Here is a 25,906-nt window from a genome sequence, read left to right as displayed (position 1 = left end):
TTTTTTTTTTTTTTTTTTTTTGCTGGTTAACCATTATGCCATCAAACATGTGACTACAACACATGACTTCCCTTCTAACCACTCGTAACAAAGGATGGGGAACCAAATGACTTGAACGTTTGTTCGGGAACGGGAATCGGTCTATTCTGGTGAAAGAAAAAGCTTAATCGTCCAGTTAACTGATCCCTGCCACTCTGATCCTTTTGTAAATGGGGAAATGCCAGTTTTACTATACCTTTAATGTTATAAAACAAAATATTTTATTGCCTCTTCAAAGACAAAGTAAATAAGCAACATGACTTGAACAATTTCTTGATAAGTAGAAAAAGTAGCCTAATGTTTATAGGATAGTCTACAAATAACGTAGGCCTACATTATAGCCTAAATAAATATAGACATAAAAAAGTTCAGCTCAGCATGTTTTTAGGTTCACGATGACAGACATACTCATAACAGTTAATTCATTAAACAAATTAATACACAAGACAACTGACATGGTCCCTAAAAAGTGTACTTTAAAATATACAAATATTTATTAAAACATAATCCATAATAAGCCACTGCAAATGTATACAAAACACTAAACATAACATTACACAACTTTCCCAGTTGTCTAATATTTCCACACAAAAAAAACCTTTTTAATTCCAACAAATAATTAAATAATTTCCAAATAATCGTTTCTATTCCACAAATAATATAACTAATACAGTTAGTAATACAGTAAGTAATACAGTAATACAGTAACTAATACAAATAATATTAACTGATACAGTTGAAAAGAAGCTGGATAAATTTGGGGACATCATTTACGCATATGGAAGTGAGAGGTTTGGTGTGGAAAAAAGGAAGGAAAAAGTACAAACTACTCCTGCTGTATCTAGACGGCAGAAGAAAATTGAAGGGTTAGTTAGAGAAAGGAGACAGCTGAGGAAGCAATGGAAAAAAGCAGAACAAAGTCAGAAGGAGAGACTCAATCTCTTACAAAGTGCCATAAAAGATAAGCTTGCAACATTGCGCAGAGCTGAGCGCCTACGGAAACGCTACAAAAAGAAGGAGCGTGCGAGGGCTAATTTCTATAAAGACCCATTCAAATTTGTAAAGAAGTTATTCACCAGTGAGAAGAATGGCACTTTAAAAGCATCTAGGGTTGAGCTAGAGAGATATTTGGAGGAAACGCATACAGATGCAAAAAGGCATGAGCCTATGTCAATTCCGTCAGATATCCCACCTATCAATCCACCAGAATACCCAATGGAGGTCTGTGCACCTAAGTGGAAAGAGATAGAGCAGGTTGTGAGAAAGACAAGGGCTTCATCATCTCCAGGGCCTAATGGAGTTCCGTACAGAGTGTACAAGAGTGCTTCAGGAGTTCTACGAATTCTGTGGAAATTGATAAAAGTGGCATGGGAAAAGCAGGTTGTACGTAGAGCATGGCGCCGAGCAGGGGGAGTCTTTATACCTAAAGAAAAAGATGCTGCAAGCATCAGTCAGTTTCGTCCTATTTCACTATTAAACGTTGAAGGTAAGATTTTCTTCAGCATTATTGCGCAGAGATTGTCAACCTACCTATTAAAGAATGGCTTCATTGACACTTCAGTTCAAAAAGGGGGCATTCCAGGGTTCTCAGGATGCTTAGAACACATCAATGTTATCTGGCAACGAATTCAATCAGCTAAAAAGGAGAGGAAGGAGCTCCATGTGACATTCCTGGATTTGGCTAATGCATATGGTTCAGTGCCACATGAGCTTCTTTGGGCAGCATTTGATTTTTTTTAAGAGTACCAATGTCAATAACAAATTTAGTGAAAGCCTATTTTGGAGATTTGCAATTTAGTTTTTCAACTCCAAAATTCAGCACCGCATGGCAATGCTTAGAGGTTGGAATAATGGCAGGATGCACCATTTCTCCACTGGCTTTTACCATGGCAATGGAAGTAATCATTAGGGCATCAAGATGGGTAGTAGGAGGAGAGCGCTTGGCTTCTGGGATGCGACTACCACCAATCAGAGCATACATGGATGACATGACAACCATGACTACAACAGTAGCCTGCACTAATCGGTTATTGGGGAAGTTAACAGATAATATTGAATGGGCACAAATGCATTTTAAGCCCTCTAAATCAAGGAGCATCTCGATAGTTAAAGGAAAGGTAGTAGATAAAACATTCTTCATTAATGGTGAGCCAATACCAACAGTTTCTGAGAATCCAGTGAAGAGTCTTGGGAGATGGTACGATGGGGATCTAAAGGACACAGTTCGAGTGGGAGAAGTTAGACGACAAGCAGTGGAAGGGTTGAAGAGCATAAACAGCTGTGCTCTACCAGGCAAACTAAAACTATGGTGCTTTCAGTTTGGTCTACTGCCAAGGTTGCTGTGGCCACTGATTGTGTACGAGGTTTCTTTGACAACAGTGGATAAGCTGGAAGCGTTAATAAGTTCATACATCAGGAAATGGTTGGGAGTTCCACGCTGCCTCAGCAGAGTGGGACTTTATAGTAAAGGAGTATTGCAGCTGCCAGTCTCTGCTTTAACCGAGGAGTTTAAGTGTGCCAAGGTCAGACTGGAAATGACTTTAGCAGAGTCACGCGACAAATGTGTAAGGGAGGCAGCCCCTGTGGTAAAAACTGGAAGAAAGTGGTCAGCAAAGAAATCTGTAGTAGAAGCAAAGGCTGACCTTCAAATTGGGGATATCGTGGGACAGTCAAGCATGGAAGAGGGGTTTTGGGCTCAGTTTAGCTCCTCCTAAATGGCACAAGCCAGGCCCAGCTCAAAGGAGGAAGCTGGTAGTCAACGAGGTGCGAAAGCAGGAGGAGAGGATGAGATGTATAAAGGCCATTTCCCAGGCCAAGCAGGGAGAGTGGATGAGATGGGAGAGTGTGGAACAATGCAAAATGGGCTGGCAACACCTTTGGTCACTGGAAGAGAGTAGGATCAGTTTCCTTATTAGGTCAACATATGATGTTCTCCCATCACAGCAGAACCTAAACCTCTGGGTAGGAGAGGATCCCTCTTGTCCTTTGTGTTCATCACCTGCCACATTAAGGCACATTTTGACAGGATCTAAGGTGGCTTTTAGCCAAGGTCGGTTTACTTGGCGCCATGACCAAGTATTGCGATATTTGGCTTTAGCATTGGAAGGCAAGCGTAGTATGACCAATAAGTTGCCGCCTGTTCTAGCAAAACATTACATGCAGAAGACAATATTCCTCCGCCCAGGCGAGCAACCACCAAGAAAAGGTGCTAACACCAATTCTCGCCCAGGACAACTGGAAGCTGCTAGGGACTGGAAGACGCTGGCAGATCTTGATCATCGGCTTATTTTTCCACCTGAGATTGCCACCACTAATCTACGACCAGATATTGTTTTGTGGTCTGGATCAGCACGCATTGTTCAACTGATAGAGTTAACAGTGCCATGGGAGGATGCGGTAGATGAGGCATATGAGAGGAAGAAACTGCGGTATGCTCATCTGACCACTGAAGCAGAACAGCGAGGATGGAGAGTCCAGGTTTATCCAGTGGAAGTGGGTTGTCGAGGTTTTGTGGCACACTCTACAACCCGGTTCCTCAGAGACGTCGGATTCAGTGGCCAAGAGTTGCGTCGCACAGTAAAGAACTTATCTGAAGCAGCAGAAAGGAGCAGCAACTGGCTGTGGTTGAGACGGAAAGATTCTAGCTGGCTGTGTACAGGCCGCCATGCTACGGTTTCGTAGAATTCTTGAAAACTTGAAGAGTCTGTTGGTTTATTTGTATAGGTTGTATAGTATTTACAGTCATTACGTTCCTGTGTATTTTGCGTGAATGACGGGTGGTTGGGCAGATATTGTGTTTTGCGGTAGGTGGTATGCCATACGGAACCGTTGCCAATGAAACTGCATATTAACGCACCAGTGGGGCTCGACAGCCTTAGTCAAACGGGTTGGCGCGTATGGTTGGGTTGCAGAGAGATTGTGAGATTGTGGTTAGGTCTCAGCAGCAGGAGGGATGTAGAGGTCAGTAAGCTGGGCTCAGTTGAGTGGGGGACGGAGGGGGGTGACTCTGGGAAGCCAGAGTCACTGTCGAGCCCTCTTGAGGTGTCATGGGCTAGTCGACGAAACACTGAGGACGGAAGGTGCCCACTTGAATACCCTAGAGATGTCCCCTACTCAGCTCAATCCAGACGGTTGTCATGGGGGGACCGCACTGTGGTTGCAGCCGTTGTGTGTGCTGACGTGTGTTAACACCAGACAGAAGGAGATTTACATCACCATATGGAAAGAAGCGTAAATGGATGGAGAAGCATAGGTTACTGTAAAGCTATGTCTTAGTTGGTGCTTATCTTGGCGAAAGCCGAGTACAAATCAGCATGAAGTTTTAACATCTACTCTCGTGTAATGGAAATCATAATCATGAAGGAAAAGTGATTAAACTGGTAGTTAGTTACCAGTGGAACATTAGGCACACCCTGCCTAACCCTCTTTGTCTTTTACAAAGATTTTTTTTCTCTTCATTATAAGTGTATTTTGGGCAAATAATAAAATGACACTAGCATCAGTTGAAATTATGTTTCCATTTTAGCCCTGGGTTCCAAGGTATCTAATATGCAATGCTATAAGATTGTTAAATTAACAATCTGAAAATGACATTAGGTTAAGGTGTGTCATTCGGTTGGTCATTTTTTATTATACAATCATATAAAATAGTCTATGATCAAATTAAAAAACCTAATTTATACAAAACTTTCTTAAAAAAATGCCATTAAAACCTTTTTTAAACGTTTTAGGCCACCCCGTCCAGCTTGAGTGTCCAGGCTTAAGCGGGTGAGAAAGGCAGATCAGGCAGGAGAATTATCAGTCCTGTTGATTTCAGAGGAGCCCATTTCAAAGGCTCATGGTTCCCCAACAAAGTCACCTGAAAAGAGTTGCAACAGATAATTCATTGATGTCTTATAAAAATAATGTTAAAAAAATATTCATAAATATTTACCACTGTGCTGTCGGAGGTTTTGGGCATAGAAAGCTGAAAGGTGTTTTGCATGGGATTGGAGGTGAAGATCGCATACACAGTGCTGGTGTTTTTTGAAGTATACCTGAAATTAAAGTAACATTTAAACCTTATATTAAAGCTGTGAAAGCTTTATTAATTGTAACTACATCAAAGGCTAACTAACTAAACTAAAACTCTAGAAACGGGCTGAAAAGAAAGCAAAACTACAGTTGAGGAATCCAGGTTAATTACAAAAAGACCAAGAATGGTCGGTAACATGTCAACATTTCAGGGTAAAAGTTTGTGTTCACTCTTGATTTCAACTATTTCACTTCAACCTACCTCTATCAGCTTGGCTCATGAATATAAATGTAATTAAGTGAGGCACTTATAATTGGCAATAATTTTATGCAGTGGCCTACGAATCTTAAATTATAATTTTCTCACATGCTTCCTGTTATACTGATGAAGGTCTCTAGGTGACACTGCTTTCACAGCTGGAGCTTCTGCAAGTTTTTCAAAGGAACTGTGAGGAATATAAAGATAAGAGGAAGTTTAAAAACATCAACACACCAGGAAAGAACAGAGCATTCTCAGCCTGAACTCTCCAAGGTTTAGTTGCATAGATGGCTTCACCGTTGATCTTCAGCCAGACTCCAATTCCTCTGAGATGCTCCTCAAAGACAGGTGCAATCACGCTGTCTGTTGTGGGTCCCACATTCAACAGGTAATTCCCCCCTAAAGCCACGGTGTAGACCAGGTCCTGCGGTCACAACATATGAGAGGTTAAAAACTTTCTTGACTCATTAGACACCACATGAACTTTTATACAATTTTGTGTCCATGTTTCATTCATATATATTATTTACAATCCAGAATCTAATAATATCATCTGAGGAAAGCACTTTTGTCAATAGCAACACATCGCACCTTTATGATGGATGGTAGATCCATCAGTTCAGTTAGTTTCATATTTCGGCGATAACCCCATGATATTGTGTCCACTGACTGACATTTCTCCCACTTGTGATTGGGCAGATGTTCAGGAGTGAACTTGTCAGCACAGTTGAAATAACCTCCATGTTTACAGTAACAGCCATTCCCCCATCTGTCATTGGTCACCACCAAATCCTGTAAGGAGCACAATAATGCAGTCATTATGATCAGAATTACAATTTGAGACAGTTCCAAAATAAGAATGACATGAACCAATGATCTCACTTTGACCGGACTGTCGTTGTAGAGCCAGGCGAGGAATTCTGTAGAGTTCCAATAAGTGTCAGGTGCTTCCCAGTCCCCATCTGACCAAATCAAGTCTGGCTTGTACCTGAGATGTTAAAAACATCACCAATTCACAGTTTCATAAATGTAAAACCATATACACGATGTAGGCTGTAAACATTGATTTTTACACAAACAAATACAACAGAACAATCAGGCTTATGTCATAAACAATTGTTCTTCCTTCTCCAGTCTTTATCATCACATGACTGAGGCAAATGTACCTGTTCACCAGTTCGATGAATTCTGGCATAGCTTTTTTTGCAACATAATCCTGAGTCTTGAAACCAGCTTCCTTGTCACTCAGATAGATGGGATTTGAACATTCATACAGAGAGTTGTAGAGTCCATAATGCAGAGACCTAATAAAAATGTTTCAATTCAAGTATTGAATTAGGGATAGTACACTGGCAAAGTTATTGCTAAGGAAAAAATATATAGTTCATTGAAAATGTATGGAGAAAATTGAGGGTTGGGGGCTGCATTTGTTGCAATTATCTACAGAATACCTCTTTCTTATTGCATTGCCCAAATCTCCAACAAGATCCCTGTGAGGTCCGTTATCAACAGAATTCCAATACCAGGAATACGGGGAGCCCCAATTTGTGAAGCCTTCATGGTGTTTTGATGTGAGCACCATATATCTGAAAATAATGAAAAACAAAATTATAAATATTTAGAATAAACACGAAGATATCAGCCCACTCATCAGGGTCAAAAAACTGAGTGTGAAATCAGGTGCAAAGTCCGTGTAGCTGAATCCAGGGGGGTATTAATCATGAACTGCACTTAATCAGACTTGTGTGCGCCTCTCCAGTACCACCAGAACCACTCACTGCCGAAAGCGGGCACTGAAAACACCCCCCAATGAACAAAAATCCCGAACTTCACCTCGTCGTACCATTCAGGAAGAGGTCTGGAGTCCAGACTGGCCCAGTCTGGTGTATATCGAGCACCGAAAGATGATGCACATGATAGAAGACAAAGAAGCAGTGATATCTGACTTATAGTCACTTGCCGGATTGATCACACCTCACAGACGTGAGCGCGTGCACTAATGTAAAAGTGAATTTCTGCACTAGAGAGATTTCTGCTGACTTACATTAACACTTGATAATACATAATGCAGCTCCAAAAGCCAGAACAACCAGTTTCTATTTCCTTGTTTATCATATGACTAGGGATGCACCGATATGGAAATTTTGGCCGATACCGATAACCGATAACTCTTTATATTTGGAAGCCGATAACCGATAAATTGGCCGATAAATACAAATCCTGATATTATTTTCTCTGTTTACAAAAGCAAAACGAATACAGTGAACTGCTTTTTTTTTTTTTTTTTAATTACAGCAGAAAACAAGGAAACTCCAAGGAAACATCTCGATCTTTCTTTACCTAAATTCATTCACTAAATGTAGCCAACTTATATTTGGAACATATTTCATAACTTTTCAAATTAATTATACAATTATATCTTTGTACAATATTATTTATACAAATATATAATTTGCCTGATAAAAAAAATAATAATGCATAAAACTTACTAGTCACTGAACAACATTAACAAAGAATCAAAATGTGCCATGGATAAATAAAGCATGACCTTGCTTTGTGTGCATTTAAGAACAGTTAGGCCAACTAGAAATTATATGGGATTGATTTGGCTGCTACTTATGTGAATGTAAGAGTGGAATGTTTTTTTTAACGAAGAGAAGCATTTCAGCTTTCTCACACAAAAGTCTGTTTCTCTTTTCATCAATCACGTTTGATGCCGCTGAGAAGAGACGTTCGCTGTCGACACTTGTACAGGGAGCTGACAGGTATTTGCGTGCAGCTTGGGCCAGGGCTGGAAAACGTGACATGTTGCTTTTCCAAAACTGCAGTGGGCTCTCATTCCTGGAAATGGGTGGCTCGCTTAGATATGCATTCACCTACAAAGAGGCACACAAAGTCTATTAAAATCTTTTCTTCAACATAACACAAATAAGCATGTAAAGTTGTATGCATGTAAGCACTGTAAAAAATTAAAAAAAAAGAATACTTGCTGCCTTAAATTAAGTGCAGTCAACTTGGCTGTTAAATTTAGTCTTAAATTATGTTAAACTGACTTTAATACATGAGTTTAATCTAGTATAACTAATAAAAAAGTTGAACATTGCTTAACTTATGAGTTAAAGTAATGTAAAAACATGTAATGGCTTATTAATTATATTTTTTACAGTGAAGTCCTAACATGAATGTTTTGTTTTCTACTCTTTATAACTGTTGTCAAATAAAATTGTATTTGTTGTAATTCTGTTTTTTTTCTTTGTTATTAAATGGTTAGGTACAGCACTTTTTAATATGATCATTTTTTACCTGTTGTCCTACTGGAGTGTCTTCATATGTCTGATGTTCCTTAGTTGTGTTTTCTTCAAGAATTTCACCATACATGTCAAGCAGGGATGTTGCGCCTCCGTCGCTCTCTGTGCGTCTTTTTTATAAAGGAGACTCTGTCTCGCTCGTCTCTTTCTCTGCATCTTCTGGTGCTGTCATCTTGTTCAGTTGTCTCAGCAGCATTTCTGTTGCTCGTTGTTTAGTGGCTTGATCAAAAAAGCAATCTTTGTACCTTGGGTCCAAGATCGTTGCCACGACGTACAAAGGCTCTGTGTATATGCTGTTAAACCGCTGCTTCACAGCCTCGAGCAGAGTAGCTTTTGTCGTCTTCACTCCGCTATCTGTACTGAGACTCTTGTTCAGTAAACGTTTCAGAGCCTCAACAGAGGGGATAACATCTGAAGTCGTTGCCTTGTGTGAACTTACTTCTCTCGTCAGTTCTTCGAAAGGTGCAAGGAGTGTTACTGCATTTTCAATAAGGCCCCACTGGTATGCGCTGAATAATGCGGGAAGCTCGTATTCTGCCCCATAGGCACCAAGTGCACGCTTCTGCGCGATCAAACTCGACATCATATAAAATGTACTGTTCCATCGTGTCGGAGTGTCTTGTTGGAGCATCTTTTTTGACAATCCTAGCACTGTCTGTATCTCTCCGAGTCGGGACATGGCGACCTGAGAATGTTTGAAGTGTCCGACTATCTTTCTCCCTATCGCCAAACAGTCAGAAATGCTGCGCTGGCTCAGAACTCCTTCGTGTACGGCTAACTGAAGAGTATGAGCCATGCAGCCAAGACTGTTCAAACCACAATCTTCCATGGCTTTTGCCATATTTCGGCCATTATCTCGCATGACAACATGAACCATATCTTTCGTTATGTTCCACTGAGCTAACATGCTCTCAAATGCACGCGCTATAGCAGCGCCGGTGTGAGAGCCTGGGCATTCTTGTGCGTGAAGCACCACTCTCTTCATCTCAAAGTTTTCCTCAATCCACTGAGCAGTAAGGCTCAACATACTCACTGGACTTACGTCGGAACTCCATATGTCAGTAGTAAAACTGATATGAGTTACATTTTTGCTCAAAAGCATGTGGATGTGTGTTGCTACTTCATTGTATAAAGCAGGGAGCGACACATCAGAAAAGTACCGCCGGCTAGGGAGGGAGTAGCGCGGTTCAATAAACTCAAGTAGCCGACGAAATCCTTGGTCATCAACAATGCTAAAAGGTTGGTCATCAACTGCTATCATTTCCATAACTTTGCATGTGATTGCTTTTGCTTTGGCACTGCTCTTGTCGAATTTCCTTGTACTGTCAAGTGTTTGTTGTACTGGCTTGTTGGTAAGGGCTACCGCTGTTTGTTTGCTGGTCACTTTTGTCTGATAGTCTTTATACATTTCGGAATGGCGAAACTTCAGGTGGCTAATTAAATTAGTTGTATTGAAGTTTTTTGTTCTACTGCCTCCTCGCATTACCTCACATTGACAGCTGTTGCAAATTGCAATTTTGATGTCCTCTTTTTTCACGCTGAAGAACTCCCACACCACTGATATTTTGTCTCCACTCTAGCATAAACACTTTCAAATGCGCGCGCGTCTGTTGCGTGTGACGTCATGCGGAAGGCGCCAATTTATCGGTTTTGATATATCGGCCAAATTTTCTTATCAGGCCGATAACGATAACACTAAAAATAATCATTTATCGACCGATAACGATATGGCGCCGATATATCGTGCATCCCTACATATGACATTACACATGAGACTACAACCCATGACTTACCTGCAAAACCATCGGAGGGGCAGTTTGGACAGGTGAAAAACACATAGACTTCTCGTTGGCCGCTGGATCGTACGTCAACGGCGCCGCCATATTGGTCCGGGCAACTTCCCATTACTCTCATAAGTGGACTGAAAAAAACATCCCTGACTCTATTTTATATATCTATGGGGAAGGGGACAGCAATTAACAGTTGTTCCCTATTCTAATGTTTTTATATATTTTTGATTCACTAAAATAAACTGGCTAATATAGGTCCTTCTCAAAAAATTAGCATATTGTGATAAAGTTCATTATTTTCCATAATGTAATGATAAAAATTAAACTTTCATATATTTTAGATTCATTGCACATCAACTGAAATATTTCAGGTCTTTTATTGTTTTAATACTGATGATTTTGGCATACAGGTCATGAAAACCCAAAATTCCTATCTCAAAAAATTAGCATATCATGAAAAGGGTCTCTAAACGAGCTATTAACCTAATCATCTGAATCAACTAATTAACTCTAAACACCTGCAAAAGATTCCTGAGGCTTTTAAAAACTCCCAGCCTGTTTCATTACTCAAAACCACAATCATGGGTAAGACTGCCGACCTGACTGCTGTCCAGAAGGCCATCATTGACACCCTCAAGCAAGAGGGTAAGACACAGAAAGAAATTTCTGAACAAATAGGCTGTTCCCAGAGTGCTGTATCAAGGCACCTCAGTGGGAAGTCTGTGGGAAGGAAAAAGTGTGGGAAGGAAAAAGTGTGGCAAAAAACGCTGCACAACGAGAAGAGGTGACCGGACCCTGAGGAAGATTGTGGAGAAGGACCGATTCCAGACCTTGGGGGACCTGCAGAAGCAGTGGACTGAGTCTGGAGTAGAAACATCCAGAGCCACCGTGCACAGGCGTGTGCAGGAAATGGGCTACAGGAGCCGCATTCCCCAGGTCAAGCCACTTTTGAACCAGAAACAGCGGCAGAAGCGCCTGACCTGGACTGTTGCTCAGTGGTCCAAAGTACTTTTTTCGGATGAAAGCAAATTTTGCATGTCATTCGGAAATCAAGGTGCCAGAGTCTGGAGGAAGAGTGGGGAGAAGGAAATGCCAAAATGCCTGAAGTCCAGTGTCAAGTACCCACAGTCAGTGATGGTCTGGGGTGCCATGTCAGCTGCTGGTGTTGGTCCACTGTGTTTTATCAAGGGCAGGGTCAATGCAGCTAGCTATCAGGAGATTTTGGAGCACTTCATGCTTCCATCTGCTGAAAAGCTTTATGGAGATGAAGATTTCATTTTTCAGCACGACCTGGCACCTGCTCACAGTGCCAAAACGACTGGTAAATGGTTTACTGACCATGGTATTACTGTGCTCAATTGGCCTGCCAACTCTCCTGACCTGAACCCCATAGAGAATCTGTGGGATATTGAGAAGAGAAAGTTGAGAGACGCAAGACCCAACACTCTGGATGAGCTTAAGGCCGCTATTGAAGCATCCTGGGCCTCCATAACACCTCAGCAGTGCCACAGGCTGATTGCCTCCATGCCACGCCGCATTGAACCAGTCATTTCTGCAAAAGGATTCTCGACCAAGTATTGAGTGCATAACTGAACATAATTATTTCAAGGTTGACTTTTTTGTATTAAAAACACTTCTTTTATTGGTCGGATGAAATATGCAAATTTTTTGAGATAGGAATTTTGGGTTTTCATGAGCTGTATGTAAATTGTCAGTATTAAAACAATAAAAGACCTGAAATATTTCAGTTGGTGTGCAATGAATCTAAAATATATGAAAGTTTAATTTTTATCATTACATTATGGAAAATAATAAGCTTTATCACAATATGCTAATTTTTTGAGAAGGACCTGTAAGAGTCATCTGCTCAGGAATCGGACTACACTAGTAAAAAGAAAAGGGTTCCCATCAGTACTGTTGAATACACTGTAAAGGTTTTCTTTTATAAAGAATATATTTTAATTGCTTTCTCAAAAACAAAATATAATAAAAAAATCAAGCATTTTTGTCTTTCATAACTTCTTGGCAAATAACAAAGGTAATTATCTAATCATACAAGTGAATTGACAAGACCACTGAAACAGTCCCTCAAAGTGTTAAAAGCAGATCACTTTTTTTGCGCATAGAGATCAATGTATTTTGTCCACTGCAAAGGAAAGCTTGTTTCAAGGAAAATTAGGTTGTAGCTGCGTCTATGTTACGATTAAAAAGAGGTGTTATTTGTGTAGTAACAACGTTTAGCTCACAAGTTATTGACCCAGGAAGTTCGAATCTGTGAATTTATTGCCAACTTTACTCAACTCAACAACACATGACTTCCCTTCTAACCACTTGTAACAAAGGATGGGGAACCAAATGATTTTAACGTTTGTTTGGGAACGGGAATCGGTCTATTGTGGTGAAAGAAAAAGCTTTCGCTTCCCGCTCGAACTTATTCCTGCAAATCTGATCCTTTTGTAAAAGGGGAAATGCCAGTTTTGCTACCTTTAATATAATAAAACAAAATATGAATTGCCTCTTTAAAGACAAAATGAAAAAATAAGCAATATGACTTGAACAACTTCTTGATAAGTAGCAAAAGTAATGTGTATAGGTTAGTCTACAAATAATGTAGGCCTACATTATAGCCTAAATAAATATAGACTAACTGTAACCAACTTTCTTTTTGCAACATAAAAAAGTTCAGCTCAGCATGTTTTTAGGTTCACGATGACAGACATACTCATAACAGTTCATTAAACAAATTAATACACAAGACCACTGACATGGTCCCTGAAAAGTGTACTTTAAAATAAAAAAATATTTATTAAAACATAATCCATAATAAGCCACTGTAAGGGCGTGGCCAAGAACAGGCAGGTCACAGCCACTGGAAATGTATACAAAACCCTAAACATAACTTTACACAACTTTCCCAGCTGTCTAATATTTCCACACAAAAAAAGTAGTTAATATGGGGTAGCTTGTGTCAAGATGATTTACGACTTTGACCTTTGACCTAGACCCGCCACCTGTCCTTCCGGTGAACCCTTTGATCTAGGGATTGCCTTTGCCCTTTTCAGCGATCGATCATCCGGTTGAAAGGAATTTTTTGACAGCTAGTTTTGACCTGTTGACGTGGAAATGATCCGTCATTTTGACAGTTGGTTTTGATCCGGGGGTATGATATATGACAGTTAGTTTTGAACTATTGACCCGGGTATAATAAGTTATTTTGACAGGTGGTTTTGATGTAAACATAATTAACATAAGCTTTGATGATAATGGTTTATCAGAAGTGACAGAAGGTTTGAGATTTATTGGCTTTGATGGTTTTGATGTTATTGGCTTTGAAAAGCCGTAATTCCCCTCCCACCTACTCAAGTTAAAAAGCATTGTTAATTTAAAATGGTTATAAAATGTACATTTAGTCATTTACAAAATATCTTACACTAAGTAGATTTGAAAAAGCATTGATCTTTAAAAGTGTATAAAATATATTTTCAAAATAAAAATCATCCGTCATGTTTTAGAGAGATGAAAAAACATACAGGTTATGAATGGGTCCTTTAAAATAAAAAGCGACTGAAGCATTTATTTTAAAAACAAAAAATAAAATCAACACTTACTTTTTCACACTGTTGAAGAAAAGGGGTTAAAGTTGAAAAGCTCCCAGAGCATTTCTCTCTCTCTCTCTCTCTCTCTCTCTCTCTCTCTCTCTCTCTCTCTCTCTCCGAGTCTATGAGTTAAATCTGTGTGTGTGTGCACAAGGATGGTATCTGTTGTTTTAGTGAGTCCGTCGTCAATTAATTACTGTAGCCTACTCCTCTCTCAAATTTGCTCATCCTCCTATCTTAGTCAAAAGAACTGCGCGCACTTATTTTCCGTGTGTCTGTGTGTATGTATGAGAGGACAATAAATTACTTTAGGCCTCTGAATCCTGAAAACCTCTCTCTAAGTCAGAGGGAGCGTGCACTTATCTGTATGCGTGTGTGTGTGTGTGTATAAGGGGATGATTTAATGGAAGTGTTTAAGGTTTTATGTATGAACTTTGACACGCGGCTTCATCGGATCTCGCTCCACATTCCAGATATAATATTTTCACACTAACTACAGTTGAAAAAAATTCTGTTCTTTAAAAGTATGTAAATGAAACAGTTATAAAATGTACATTTAGTCATTTACAAATATAATATTTTTCATACTAACTAAAGTTGAAAAACATTCTGTTCATTTAAAAGTATATAAATGAAACGGTTATAAAATGTACATTTAGTCATTTACAAATATAATATTTTAATACTAACTAAAGTTGAAAAAACATTCTATTCTTTAAAAGTATATAAAATATCTTTTCAAAATAAAAATCATCCTCCATGTTTTAGAGAGATACATACAGGTTATGAATGGGTTTACAAAATAAAATCAACTGTTTCACAGGGATGAAAAAAGACCGCATTCGTTTCTCTCTCTCACACAGTCTCTGATTCAGAGGGGAGGGGTGAGTGTTCAGTGTTCAGGATGTGACATTGTGAATGTTTTTCTAGTATTTATTTCAAAGTATAATCTTAAAATTTGAAATTAAATCTTTTATAATAAAAGATTGTTTAAATTATATCTTTAAACATAGAGCCAACCGGTGTAATCCTCAGAAAAGTTCTGGATGTGATCTGTGCATCTAGTCACGAATTTGGAGTCGACGAACTACTCGATATTTGTACGTTTGTAACAGATCTCTGTGTGTCACTGGTGTCAAAAAATGCCAGAACAGATCTTGGCGAAATAGTTGAAGGCCATGTCAACTTTACCCTAGACCAAGACATGGTAGTGTGCAGAGACTTTCTATTCTGGTTGGATCACAAATAAATGGAGTTATTGTCTACTTTATGTATATGTAATGCCGATCAATCATAATTTTGTAAAGACAAATACTATTGAAATAAAAGATTGTACCACTTAACTCATCATTCTTTTACCATAAAGTGTAGACCATGCTAATAATAATTAAAGCGGTTTTAATCATTATAAAAACAAGTACTTTGGGGATGCATTGGATGCGACAAAACCAATAAGAGTCTTTACAGAGTAAAGATTTTGTAAAAGGTTATCTTATTAGTAGTGGGGGGCCGTTATCGGCGTTAACGTGCTGCGTTAACGTGAGACTCTTATCAGGCGATAAATAAAATATCGCCGTTAATCTATTCTCAAAAGTTGGGTTGGGATCATAAAATAGCTTTTTCGAATATCGTTATATTTTCACGCAAATCGCGCAGCAGGGTATTTTCCTGTCAGGGACACAAGGTGTATACTTTTAGGCTACATCAGGGGTGCCCAACCTTTTTTGACCCAAGATCTACTTTTCAAGTAGCCAACCTCCCGAGATCTACCAGTCCAGTGTCAACATCGCAAACCCACACACATCGTTTCCAGCCTGCAGTAACTAATCTCACAACACTTTTTCTTAATAATAATAAGTTTATTTTTTATAGTGCCTTTCAAGAACCCAAGGTCGCTTCACAAAATAGTACAAACAGTTGACAGACAAAGAGACAAGCAATCTGCTTATTATAACAATTAAACAAGCAGAAAAGCAGATGGAGACAACCAATAACAACAAATAATTAACATGTTATATAATCAAAGAAAACAAACACTTTGATAAAGAAAGCATGTAACATAAAAAATGAAAGACAAGTAGTTATTGTTGTCACACAACTACTAGACATCACAACACACACAGACAAATTCATCTCACACAGTTGCCAGTTTGCATAGTGCGCTGTATCTCTCTCTCTCACACACACACTCTCTCACACTCTCTCTCTCTCTCTCTCTCACACACACTCTCTCTCTCACTCTCTCTCTCACACACACACACTCTCACACTCACACACACACACACACACTAGAGCTTAGATCGGGCCCAAAAAATCAAGCCCGACCCGACCCGAGCCCGTGCACGTTGTGTCCGAGCCCGGCCCGGCCCGACACATTAACTGTGATTATGAGCCCGAGCCCGATTTAAACCCGACCATTTTTAATGTGTGGGCCGTTATAACCAGGGGCGACGACAGATAATTTTTTAACGCAGGTGCTGAATGGGTGCTAGACCATTGACAGTGTGGAGCTGCGCAATTTATATATATATATATATATATATATATATATATATATATATATATATATATATATATATATATATATATATACACTATTAATAAATGTGCAAAAATGGGCCACTTAATATTTAATATTCAATTATTTTAATTATCACAATGCTAGTTTTAATTTTATTAAATTGAACAATTAGTAAATTCGATGACAAGCGTGCCGAGAATTGATTTAATTTTATGATGAGATGCTCCAGTTCACGTGCTATGGTGAACACGGCTCGCCGGCGCCTCCATGTCATGAATATTGCCTGCTATATTTGCTTCTTATTAATGCTTCTTCTTCTTCAGGCAATTGGTTGATGAAAAATGTATTAAAATTAAGATACAATTTATACAAAACGAAATTCACTTTAAAGAAAGGCTTTCTACAAAACAAAACATAATGAAGTGGTCAAAATCATGCCTGAACCACTCCATGTCTCCTGATATTGCGCATCCTCCTATCTACTCTGTTCACTTTCATAATCAACATAGATGGAAAAAAATAACATTATAATATTTTAATAAATATGAAACTAAATGCGCTTATTTAATGGCTACAACACATACAGACTCTCTAGCAGCGCGCCGCACTTGGACTCAACAAAGCCAACACATATATTGTCACTGCCCACGAGTTTAAAATATTTCCATACCTCCGACTTTCCTTCATACTTGCTCAAAGTTAATTCTCCTGTTTTAATTTTTTTCTTTCCTTCTTCAAGCTCCATGTTGCACTTAGGCTACACAATACAGCACAGCGTGCGAGTGGAGGAGACACTGCGCGTGAAGTGCTTGATCAAGGGCCCGACCCGACCCGAGCATAGTGGCGGGAAATATCGGCCCGGCCCGGCCCGCGGGTCGGGTCGGGCTCGGGCAGAGAATCTAAGCTCTAACACACACACTCTCTCTCTCTCTCTCTCACACACACTCTCTCTCTCTCTCTCTCACACACACACACACTCTCTCTCTCTCTCTTGTTGTAGTTGTACAACGTTGTAGTTCTGCTTGCATGTGAGGAAAGTTGCGCAGGTTACCACGCTGCAGCCTGCTTGACATCAGCTTTAGCTTGCTTTTAAATGTTTTCACTGTACTCATCATGTTGACTACATCTTTATCCTTACTGCACGTTCACACCGCCGCCGGCGAGAGCGGCAAAATTCGCTCTCGCCGCCCTGCCAGCGACGCCGTGGAAAGATTCGTGCACGCTCTGATGCTCTGACGTAGATCAAACGCGTGGTCTTTTTTACAACTGTATTTAAAGGGGCCACAAAGCAAACAAGCATGTCGATTGTTATTTTTGCAGAAAATTGATCGATGGAAAAAACTTAACTATTATAGTGACATGTTTGCTAATGAAATAAACAAATTAAAAGCCATTTGTGTGGTGTGGCTTTTGTGTTCATGGTTAAGTGCTATTATAATTTGCATTCCCGCTGAAAAACAAGCGTTCTAGTGCGAAAATATTGCCTATAAATACTAGTGTTGCACGCCTTATCAAATTCAAATGATCAACCTCCTCAATTTTGCTTGGGAACTAATGTGGTCAGAACCAAAATTTACAGGACTGCGTTCTCTGGACTCCTCTCAAACGGAGCACTTCTATATTCCGATTGGTTGCCGCCGGTTGCCGCCGAACCGCGTCATTGCTTATTACCATAAAGTTGACTTGACTTCAACTCTCCTCGCCGCTCTCACCGTCCAAGACGCGCCGCGCCGCTCTCGACGGAGCTCGCCGCCGGCTCTCATTGACAATGAATGACTTCCGGCCACTTTGACGTTCTCGCCGGCGGCGGTGTGAACGCACAGTTACCCTGCAGCTCTAAATTCAATTCATTGAGCTCGCCAGTGAGATCAGTGAGGAAAGATAAATCTAAAAGCCACTGGTGGTCCTCTAGCTTTGTATGGTAATACACATGATTTTAAAGCGTCAGGAAGTCCTTGATTTCAGGCAATAGCTCCGTGAATCTGGCGAAAAATTTACCTCTGCTTAACCACCTAACATCCGTGTGAAGCAGCAGGTCTGTGTGCTCAGCATCATTCTCCTCCAAGTAAGCACGGAAAAGCCTTCTCTGCAGACTCCTGGCCCGAATTGAACACACAATCTTCATCGCAATATCTGTTGTAAACTTCTTCCTTCTTCAGTGTAGAAAAACTCAGAAGCGAAAACCAGGAGACTTATTTAAGCAGGATTCTTTATTTGCTGTAGTCTGCTCCGTACCCAAGTCAAGTGAAGTCTAACTAAGGCAGTATACATTGAGTTCATATATACATTTCAAGGGGGAGGGATTACATTGTGATGTAAATGAGCTGAGACAACGAGAACAGGAAAAGGCATAGACTTCTCGTACTGAGATGAGACAAATGGTCTCAGTAATAAAATAACAGGTGTTCAAACTTGCTCAGCATGACTCTTCCCCCGGTAAACAACGAGAACAGGAAAAGCCTAGCCTTCTCGTACTGAGATGGGACAGTCAGGAATATCCCGCTGAGAACCCCTACCGTTTGCAGAGATTTCCTGGTCTCATCATTTCTAAACTTTCTCAATATAAAATACTATTGTATTGGAAATCTAAATTAAACATTTAAATAAATTTGTAATCCTACATTTCCCCCTTTGACAGTTCTAAATAACTCTCACAAAATACAAATTTAGACACTTAAAAGTTAAATTCTTGTAACTTGTGATCATTACAGGCTCATGCTTCTGTGTTGCTGTTTCTGCAATTGCATGCTGACACAGAAACAAACATGCAAATTTAGGGTCCGTTAAGTTCTTAAGGGTAATAGTCTTTTCTGTTTGGGACTGTCATTTCTTTGTGAGGGGCGTGAGTCATTTGTTGAATGAAACACTTGATACTGTGGACGCATAGATAGTACGCTATTAGAAGAAATAACAGCAGAATTGCTATTTCCTTTATCCACAGCCAGGGTTTCCCAATCAAGTTTCCGAACCATGAAAAATTTACTTCAGTCATCTGGTGTAATTTTGCTGAAAGATCAAGAATGTCTTGTTGGATTTTGTTCAAGTTCTCTGTTGGATCCATTAAAACCCGGTGCAGCACTCAGGTCCGATGATGGTGCAGGCTCCTTCCGTTGCTAGAATGTAATCTAAGGCCACTCTGTTCTGTAAGATCATTATCTTGTGCGAAGCGAGAGTGTCTGTGATGTTACTGGTACGACAATCTTGATCATGTTGATGGATGACTGAAGGTTTCGTATGTGAGTCTCTGCGTTGTGTATTTTTTATCCTTTTGTGATAGTTGGCTCGGAAGAGGGTCAAGTTGTTTCTTGAGGTTTTCTTGTGGCTTCATACGCAGATGACGAGGTCAGTGCGTATGGGTCTCGGGAAGTCATCAGTGGTATCTGCACAGAGTAAGAAAGAAAACAAAAGACAGGAGAGCAGTATTTGTTCAAATACTAGGGTTGTAAACTTTTCCGAGTCTGCTAAGCAGTAGAGCAGTATTTGTTCAAACACTAGGGTTGTAAACTTTTTCTGGGTCTGCTATTGTCGTTCCATCTCTCCCTATTTCTTAATTCCTTGGACACCTAATGAACAGTGAGGTAAGGATGGACTAGGATAGGGCCTATGAGGGAAGTCTTCACCCCAGGGTTAACCCCCAAAGCCTATTGCATTCGGTTCTTCCCGGGGCTCCTCACTGGTTCTGTGTCCTAACCTATCCCTGTTGGTGCAGGAACAACCTTACAGTGTGACACATGAGTCTAGGTTTTCCTTCCCTGACACAATACTGCAGCTGCTGTAATCAACATCACTTGATGTGGCCCATTTCACTTTGGTTCTAATGGAGGAAACATCTTTGTACAGATCAATTATTGATTCAGGAGGCATCATTTTCTTCTGTGCTGCACTACCTGAACACACTTGTACAGTTGCATAGAAACAAGACTGTTTACCTGCCATATCAGCAAGAGCATTACCTTTAGCTTCTGTAGTATTAGTTGTGAGATATGCTTTCACTTTGATCACTGCTAATTTCTTTGGAAGTTTCATGGAAAACATTAGATCTTTCACTAATTCAGCATGCTTAATGGGGGATCCAGCAGAAGTTAGAAACTGTCTGGTTTGCCAAATGACACCAAAATCATGAATTACCCCAAAAGCATATCTGGAATCTGTGTAGATATTAGCAACTGATCCTGAAGCTAGCGTGCATGCTCTTGTTAGGGCTACTAGTTCTGCAGCTTGAGCTGAAAAATGATCTGGAAGACGTCCTGAAGCTAACACTTCCGGGATGGACGTTACTGCATAACCTGCTCGTCTGTTACCTTTTTCTTTCACTTCACTCATAGGTGTATACGTAAGCGTAACACAATCGTGAGTAATTTCTCCTTCATCCTCTAACAAAACTTCAGTCATAGCAGACATCATACATGAGGACGGATTTGTGACAGGTGCACGCTGTAAGACAATATTTGGCATTATTTTGGACACTGCATGAGGGCTTTTTTACGTTTACAGTCTGACCTAACACTATTAATGATGAAAGGCCTGTGCTGTAAAATAAAATTTAAGGCTGTGAGTCTACTTTAACCAGAGTCCCCCAAAGGAAAAACTGAGATAGTCACTTTCCTTTTGTTCTATTAAACAAAAACAGAAGTCTTTTATCTCTGTTGCAAGTTAGTGGGGAAATAAAGCACTCACAGCCCAAATGGTTAACACGTCAACCAGCTGCCCCAGTTTAATGATGAGGGGAGGGGCTGCTTCATAGTAGCAAGCAGACTGAGTAGGAGCTGAGTAACATTGTTAACTTGTTTAAAGTTCTTTTTGTTTTTCCTACACTCTTTTCCCCAATGTCCATGTTTACCACAATAATAACAACTACTGCCCTCTCTCTTAGGACATTTGCGTTTCTGTTGATTCTCTGTGTTGACCTTAAAGGATGCTGTTGCAATTTTTACTCTTTCCTTGACATCAGAGTCTCTTTCCCATGCAGCCAAACTGTCTAAGTTGTTTTGTATGGTTCTAGTGGACCATGTTAAGTCTAAGAAAGGCAATGCTTTTCTATGTTCTGACAACAGACAATCAAACCATGTGCGAACTAGGGGACCATTATCTTCTAGCACCTTCTCTGAAGTGTCAGCTATACCACTGTATGCTGCTGCTGACTGGCAAAATCTTTGAGTGTACTCACTAACAGTTTCACCCTTCTTCTGTAAACAACTAGTGATCTTCGACCAGTCAATTTTAGGTCCAACAATGTTCTTCAACGCTTTCAGAACTCCCTCTCTCAATTCATCTTTTCTGGCATGTTGTAGTTCAGAAGTAACAGCAGACTCAAAACTGTTGAATTCAGATTCAGTTAGAATTTGTGACATCAGCTGTGTGACTTCTGCCAACGACATGTCGTAAAGACGCATTTTACTGATCAATGCCCTTCTAAATTCAGAAACATCAGTGCGTACTGAAGGTAAGCTTTGGGATAGTCTTTCTATATCTCTAGGTCCGAGTGCTTTGGCAACAGTTTGGTTTTGGACAACAGAAGAGTTGGTAGGAACACTTTCAGTTCCCTCAATTCCCTGAGATCTTCTTGCAACACAAACCTTTACTGAATCTACAGGCTTATCAGTTACTGATGGGATGTCTACATCTGTTTCAAAGAATGCTTTTAAGTCAGGATAAGTTTGATCTGACTGTTGGTCTTCTGAGTCACATTTGGTTGAGGCCTTGTTATGGCCCACCTTAGTGTGCATTTGTTTGTTCTGTTCTTTTAATTTAGCTATACACCTAGATTGTTCTTGTGCAATGGATAAGCTAAATTCCCTATGGCAACAGATTATGCCTTTCATGTTTTTCTTTCTGATACATGCACCTAACACCTTCTTGCATTCTTCAATAGACCAAATCTTATCTGGATGAATCTCATATTTCTGTGTTAGTTCTTGTCTAACTTTTTCAGTGACTATTAGATCCATCTGTTCTCCTAACAGTGTTTTAAATTCGCTATCTGACCACAAAGGATTAGCAAGACCACCTTTTTTAGTTGTGGAGATTAGTCTAGCACTTTTCTTAATCATTTTGTGGATTTCTTTGTTACCACACAAACAAACACTAAACTTCTCTGATTACAGAGGGTACGCTTGTTAACACAAATCAACTATTGTTAAACTTCCTTGTTACCAACACATCACATTTAACTTCCCTGCAAGAAACAGAGGATGAAACACAAAATATTAGCACGTTACGCTAATCTTCCCTGAAAGAAACGGAAAGGATCTTTCACCTTCCTAACTTTTTAGAGGATAAAACAAAATTACTAGCATGTATTGCTAACTCTTCCCTGCCTGAAACAGAGGATCAAACTTTCCTCTCTAAAAGAAAAACTTTTAAAAGGGTAACCAAAATAAATAGCCTGTAAGACTACCTCTTCTCTGCTTGCACAGAGGCTAACAATATTTTAACTTGAATGCTAAAATCTTCCCTGTCTGCACAGAGGATACCAACAACTTCCCTGACTATTCAGAGGATCAAACTCTCTTCTCTAAAAGAAATTTTTTAGAGGGTAACACCACAAGGTAACAAACAACAAAACAAATAATTAGCAAAATAATACTAATCTTCCCTGCCTGACACAGAGGATATCTTTTTAACATGTGATGTTAAAAACGTCCCTGCCTGAACAGAGGATATATTTTCATCTTTAAAAGACAACTTTTAAAGGATAACTTTAGGTAATCAAACACTACAGCTGTCTGATAACTCTTTCTCTGACGGCACAGAGGATAATTTTTTACTGGTTTTTCAACGGTTCTTTGAATGGAGTGAAACTCACCAAATTATTGTTGTATGGAAAAAATTCCGTCTGGAAACTCAGTCAGAGATCTTTGTTGAGCTTGGTTCTGGAACTCAGTTAGCTTTGTTGAGATCTTTGTTGAGATTCAGTTCTGGAACACAGTCAGCTTTGTTGAGATCTTTGTTGAGATTCAGTTCGCGAACTCAGGCAGCTTTGTTGAGATCTTTCTGGATTCAAAAGATTCAGTCTGGAACTGGAAAGTAAGATCTTTGTTGAGATCTTTGAGCTTTGAAGTTTCAAAAGTTCATTCTTTGTTGAGTTTCAGTTTCTCCATCCGGGTCACAGGGCACCATCTGTTGTAAACTTCTTCCTTCTTCAGTGTAGAAAAACTCAGAAGCGAAAACCAGGAGACTTATTTAAGCAGGATTCTTTATTTGCTGTAGTCTGCTCCGTACCCAAGTCAAGTGAAGTCTAACTAAGGCAGTATACATTGAGTTCATATATACATTTCAAGGGGGAGGGATTACATTGTGATGTAAATGAGCTGAGACAACGAGAACAGGAAAAGGCATAGACTTCTCGTACTGAGATGAGACAAATGGTCTCAGTAATAAAATAACAGGTGTTCAAACTTGCTCAGCATGACTCTTCCCCCGGTAAACAACGAGAACAGGAAAAGCCTAGCCTTCTCGTACTGAGATGGGACAGTCAGGAATATCCCGCTGAGAACCCCTACCGTTTGCAGAGATTTCCTGGTCTCGTCATTTCTAAACTTTCTCAATATAAAATACTATTGTATTGGAAATCTAAATTAAACATTTAAATAAATTTGTAATCCTACATATCCATAACTTCTTTCATATTTAAAATCTTTCCACACAACGCTTGCTGGTGAATTATACAATGATAATTCAGGATATCCGGGAAAGATTCACTTTCTTTGCACACTGCAATGAACCCACAGGTGCGGCCCATCATAGCAGGCGCCCCATCAGTTGTGATGGAGATCAGCTTAAAGAGCGGCAGTTTTGTCTCGCTAACAAATCCCATGAAAGCATTAAAAATATCCTCACCTCTGGTGTGTCCTTTTGATGGCAAAATTGTGAGTAGCTCTTCCTTGGCGCTCATGTCTCCAAAAACCATCCTGATGAAAACAGACAATTGTGCCACATCCACCATATCAGTCGACTCGTCAAATTGGAGGGAAAAGCACTCGCACGCGTCAATATCCTTCTTCAGTTGCTCCTCTACATCCACAGCCATTCTCTCAAATCGCCTTGTTGTAGTATTCCGGGAGAGTTGCACTTCTTTAATGGCCTTCACAATCTCTGTTTTATTTTTAAAGTCGTCAAAAAGGCTATCCGCTGCCTCGAGAAAGGCTTCCTTCACCATATCGCCGTCATTGAATGGCTTCTTGTGTTTAGCAAGGAAGTGACTGACGCGATAGGAAGCAATAGTTGCGGCTGGGTCTTCGGTTTGGTGAAGATTGATTGCCGCGCAGCAAGCTGTGCTTTCAAATCCCGCACTTTTGTGGTACGTAAAGGCGTTTTTGCAGGGAAATCCCTCTCGTAGCTCCCGTGTATGGTTTTAAAATGCCGCTCCAGATTTCCTTTTTTTGCCAACGCCACCGTTGCATTGCAGATCAAACAAACAGGCTTTGAATGAGAATAAACAAAAAAATAATCTTCCTCCCATTCAGGGTGAAAATGGTAGGTCTTGGCTCGTTTCCCCTCAGCCATGTTTACGTTTAGGAGCGTGTAACCGCTGTTCGCTAGCTTCTTGTTACTGTTGACAACTGTCAAACTCCTGTCATGCATGTCACGCGCGACCTAAAAACGCGCGGTTAAACGTGACCTACTTTTTTCTTTTTCTCTTTTTTAAATACTTTTTTGTGGACGTGTTGGCAAGGACTAGTGATATAGGCTGTAGTGTACATTTAATAAAAAAAATAACACGCACATAAAAAAATAGATACCAGTAGACCGCGATTGACTGGTTGGGCACTGATGGGCTACATGTTACGTTGGACGACGTTCCTCTCGTTACTTTACATGTTGTTAAATGAGTTTATTCCAAGCGCGCTGTATCTTTTTTATGGGCATGAGCGATGCTCAATTTACAAATGAATCACTCTTTTGGGTCGATTCTGTTCAAAGACTTCATCAAACAAGTTGGCAGTTCTGTCTAAATCGGTTCGTGAATCAGTTCTGTTCAGTTCCTCATGCACTGAATCACTGAAGCGCGTTCAATCACACTCGACTCAGAGTCGTAACATGAAGATTTAAGAACATCAAGAGCTACAGTTTAGTCTAGTGAAAGCAAATCTGCAAATGCATCATATTTTTGCCAGCGATGAAGATCTTTATTAGTTGAACATCTTCGTAAGCTGTCTGTGAATGATTCCACAGGACGATACATTCGATTTCATTTCATTCAGGTAATACATTTACAACCAAACAGATTATTACGCCACGATAGCACTACTAAAAAGTATGACATTATCCGTTGGACATAGGCTATACATTAATTTATAGGCTACAAAAAAAAAAACGCTTCAGAGCGTCGGCGCACTGTCAAAGGTTAACAGGTTTAAGCTACCGTTGTGTACAGTTTA

The 25,906-nt window shown here is 39.9% G+C and overlaps 1 protein-coding gene and 1 pseudogene across 2 annotated transcripts in view; both read right to left on the bottom strand.

Moving 5' to 3' along the window:
- Positions 1 to 4,579: 4,579 nt before the first annotated feature.
- LOC143702660 (tissue alpha-L-fucosidase-like) lies at positions 4,580 to 7,279 on the bottom strand (annotated as a pseudogene). The gene is made up of 7 exons (XR_013190495.1): positions 6,763 to 7,279; positions 6,478 to 6,615; positions 6,194 to 6,299; positions 5,903 to 6,103; positions 5,546 to 5,735; positions 4,973 to 5,075; positions 4,580 to 4,897 (listed from the first exon to the last, which is right to left on the bottom strand). The product of XR_013190495.1 is annotated as a tissue alpha-L-fucosidase-like (transcript).
- The window catches only part of LOC143702415 (tissue alpha-L-fucosidase-like), a 32,162-nt gene continuing 10,835 nt past the window's right edge, over positions 4,580 to 25,906 (bottom strand). The window contains exon 9 of the transcript XR_013190439.1: positions 4,580 to 4,710. The gene's annotated coding sequence lies outside the window, so the exon portion shown is untranslated. The remainder of the gene's footprint in view (positions 4,711 to 25,906) is intronic.

The sequence above is a fragment of the Siphateles boraxobius genome, unplaced genomic scaffold (assembly GCF_051911475.1).
Source record: "Siphateles boraxobius isolate OS27281-9 unplaced genomic scaffold, OSU_SipBor_1 35, whole genome shotgun sequence".
Classification (NCBI taxonomy): Eukaryota; Metazoa; Chordata; class Actinopteri; order Cypriniformes; family Leuciscidae; genus Siphateles; species Siphateles boraxobius.
This window is presented reverse-complemented; position numbering and strand designations above follow the sequence as displayed.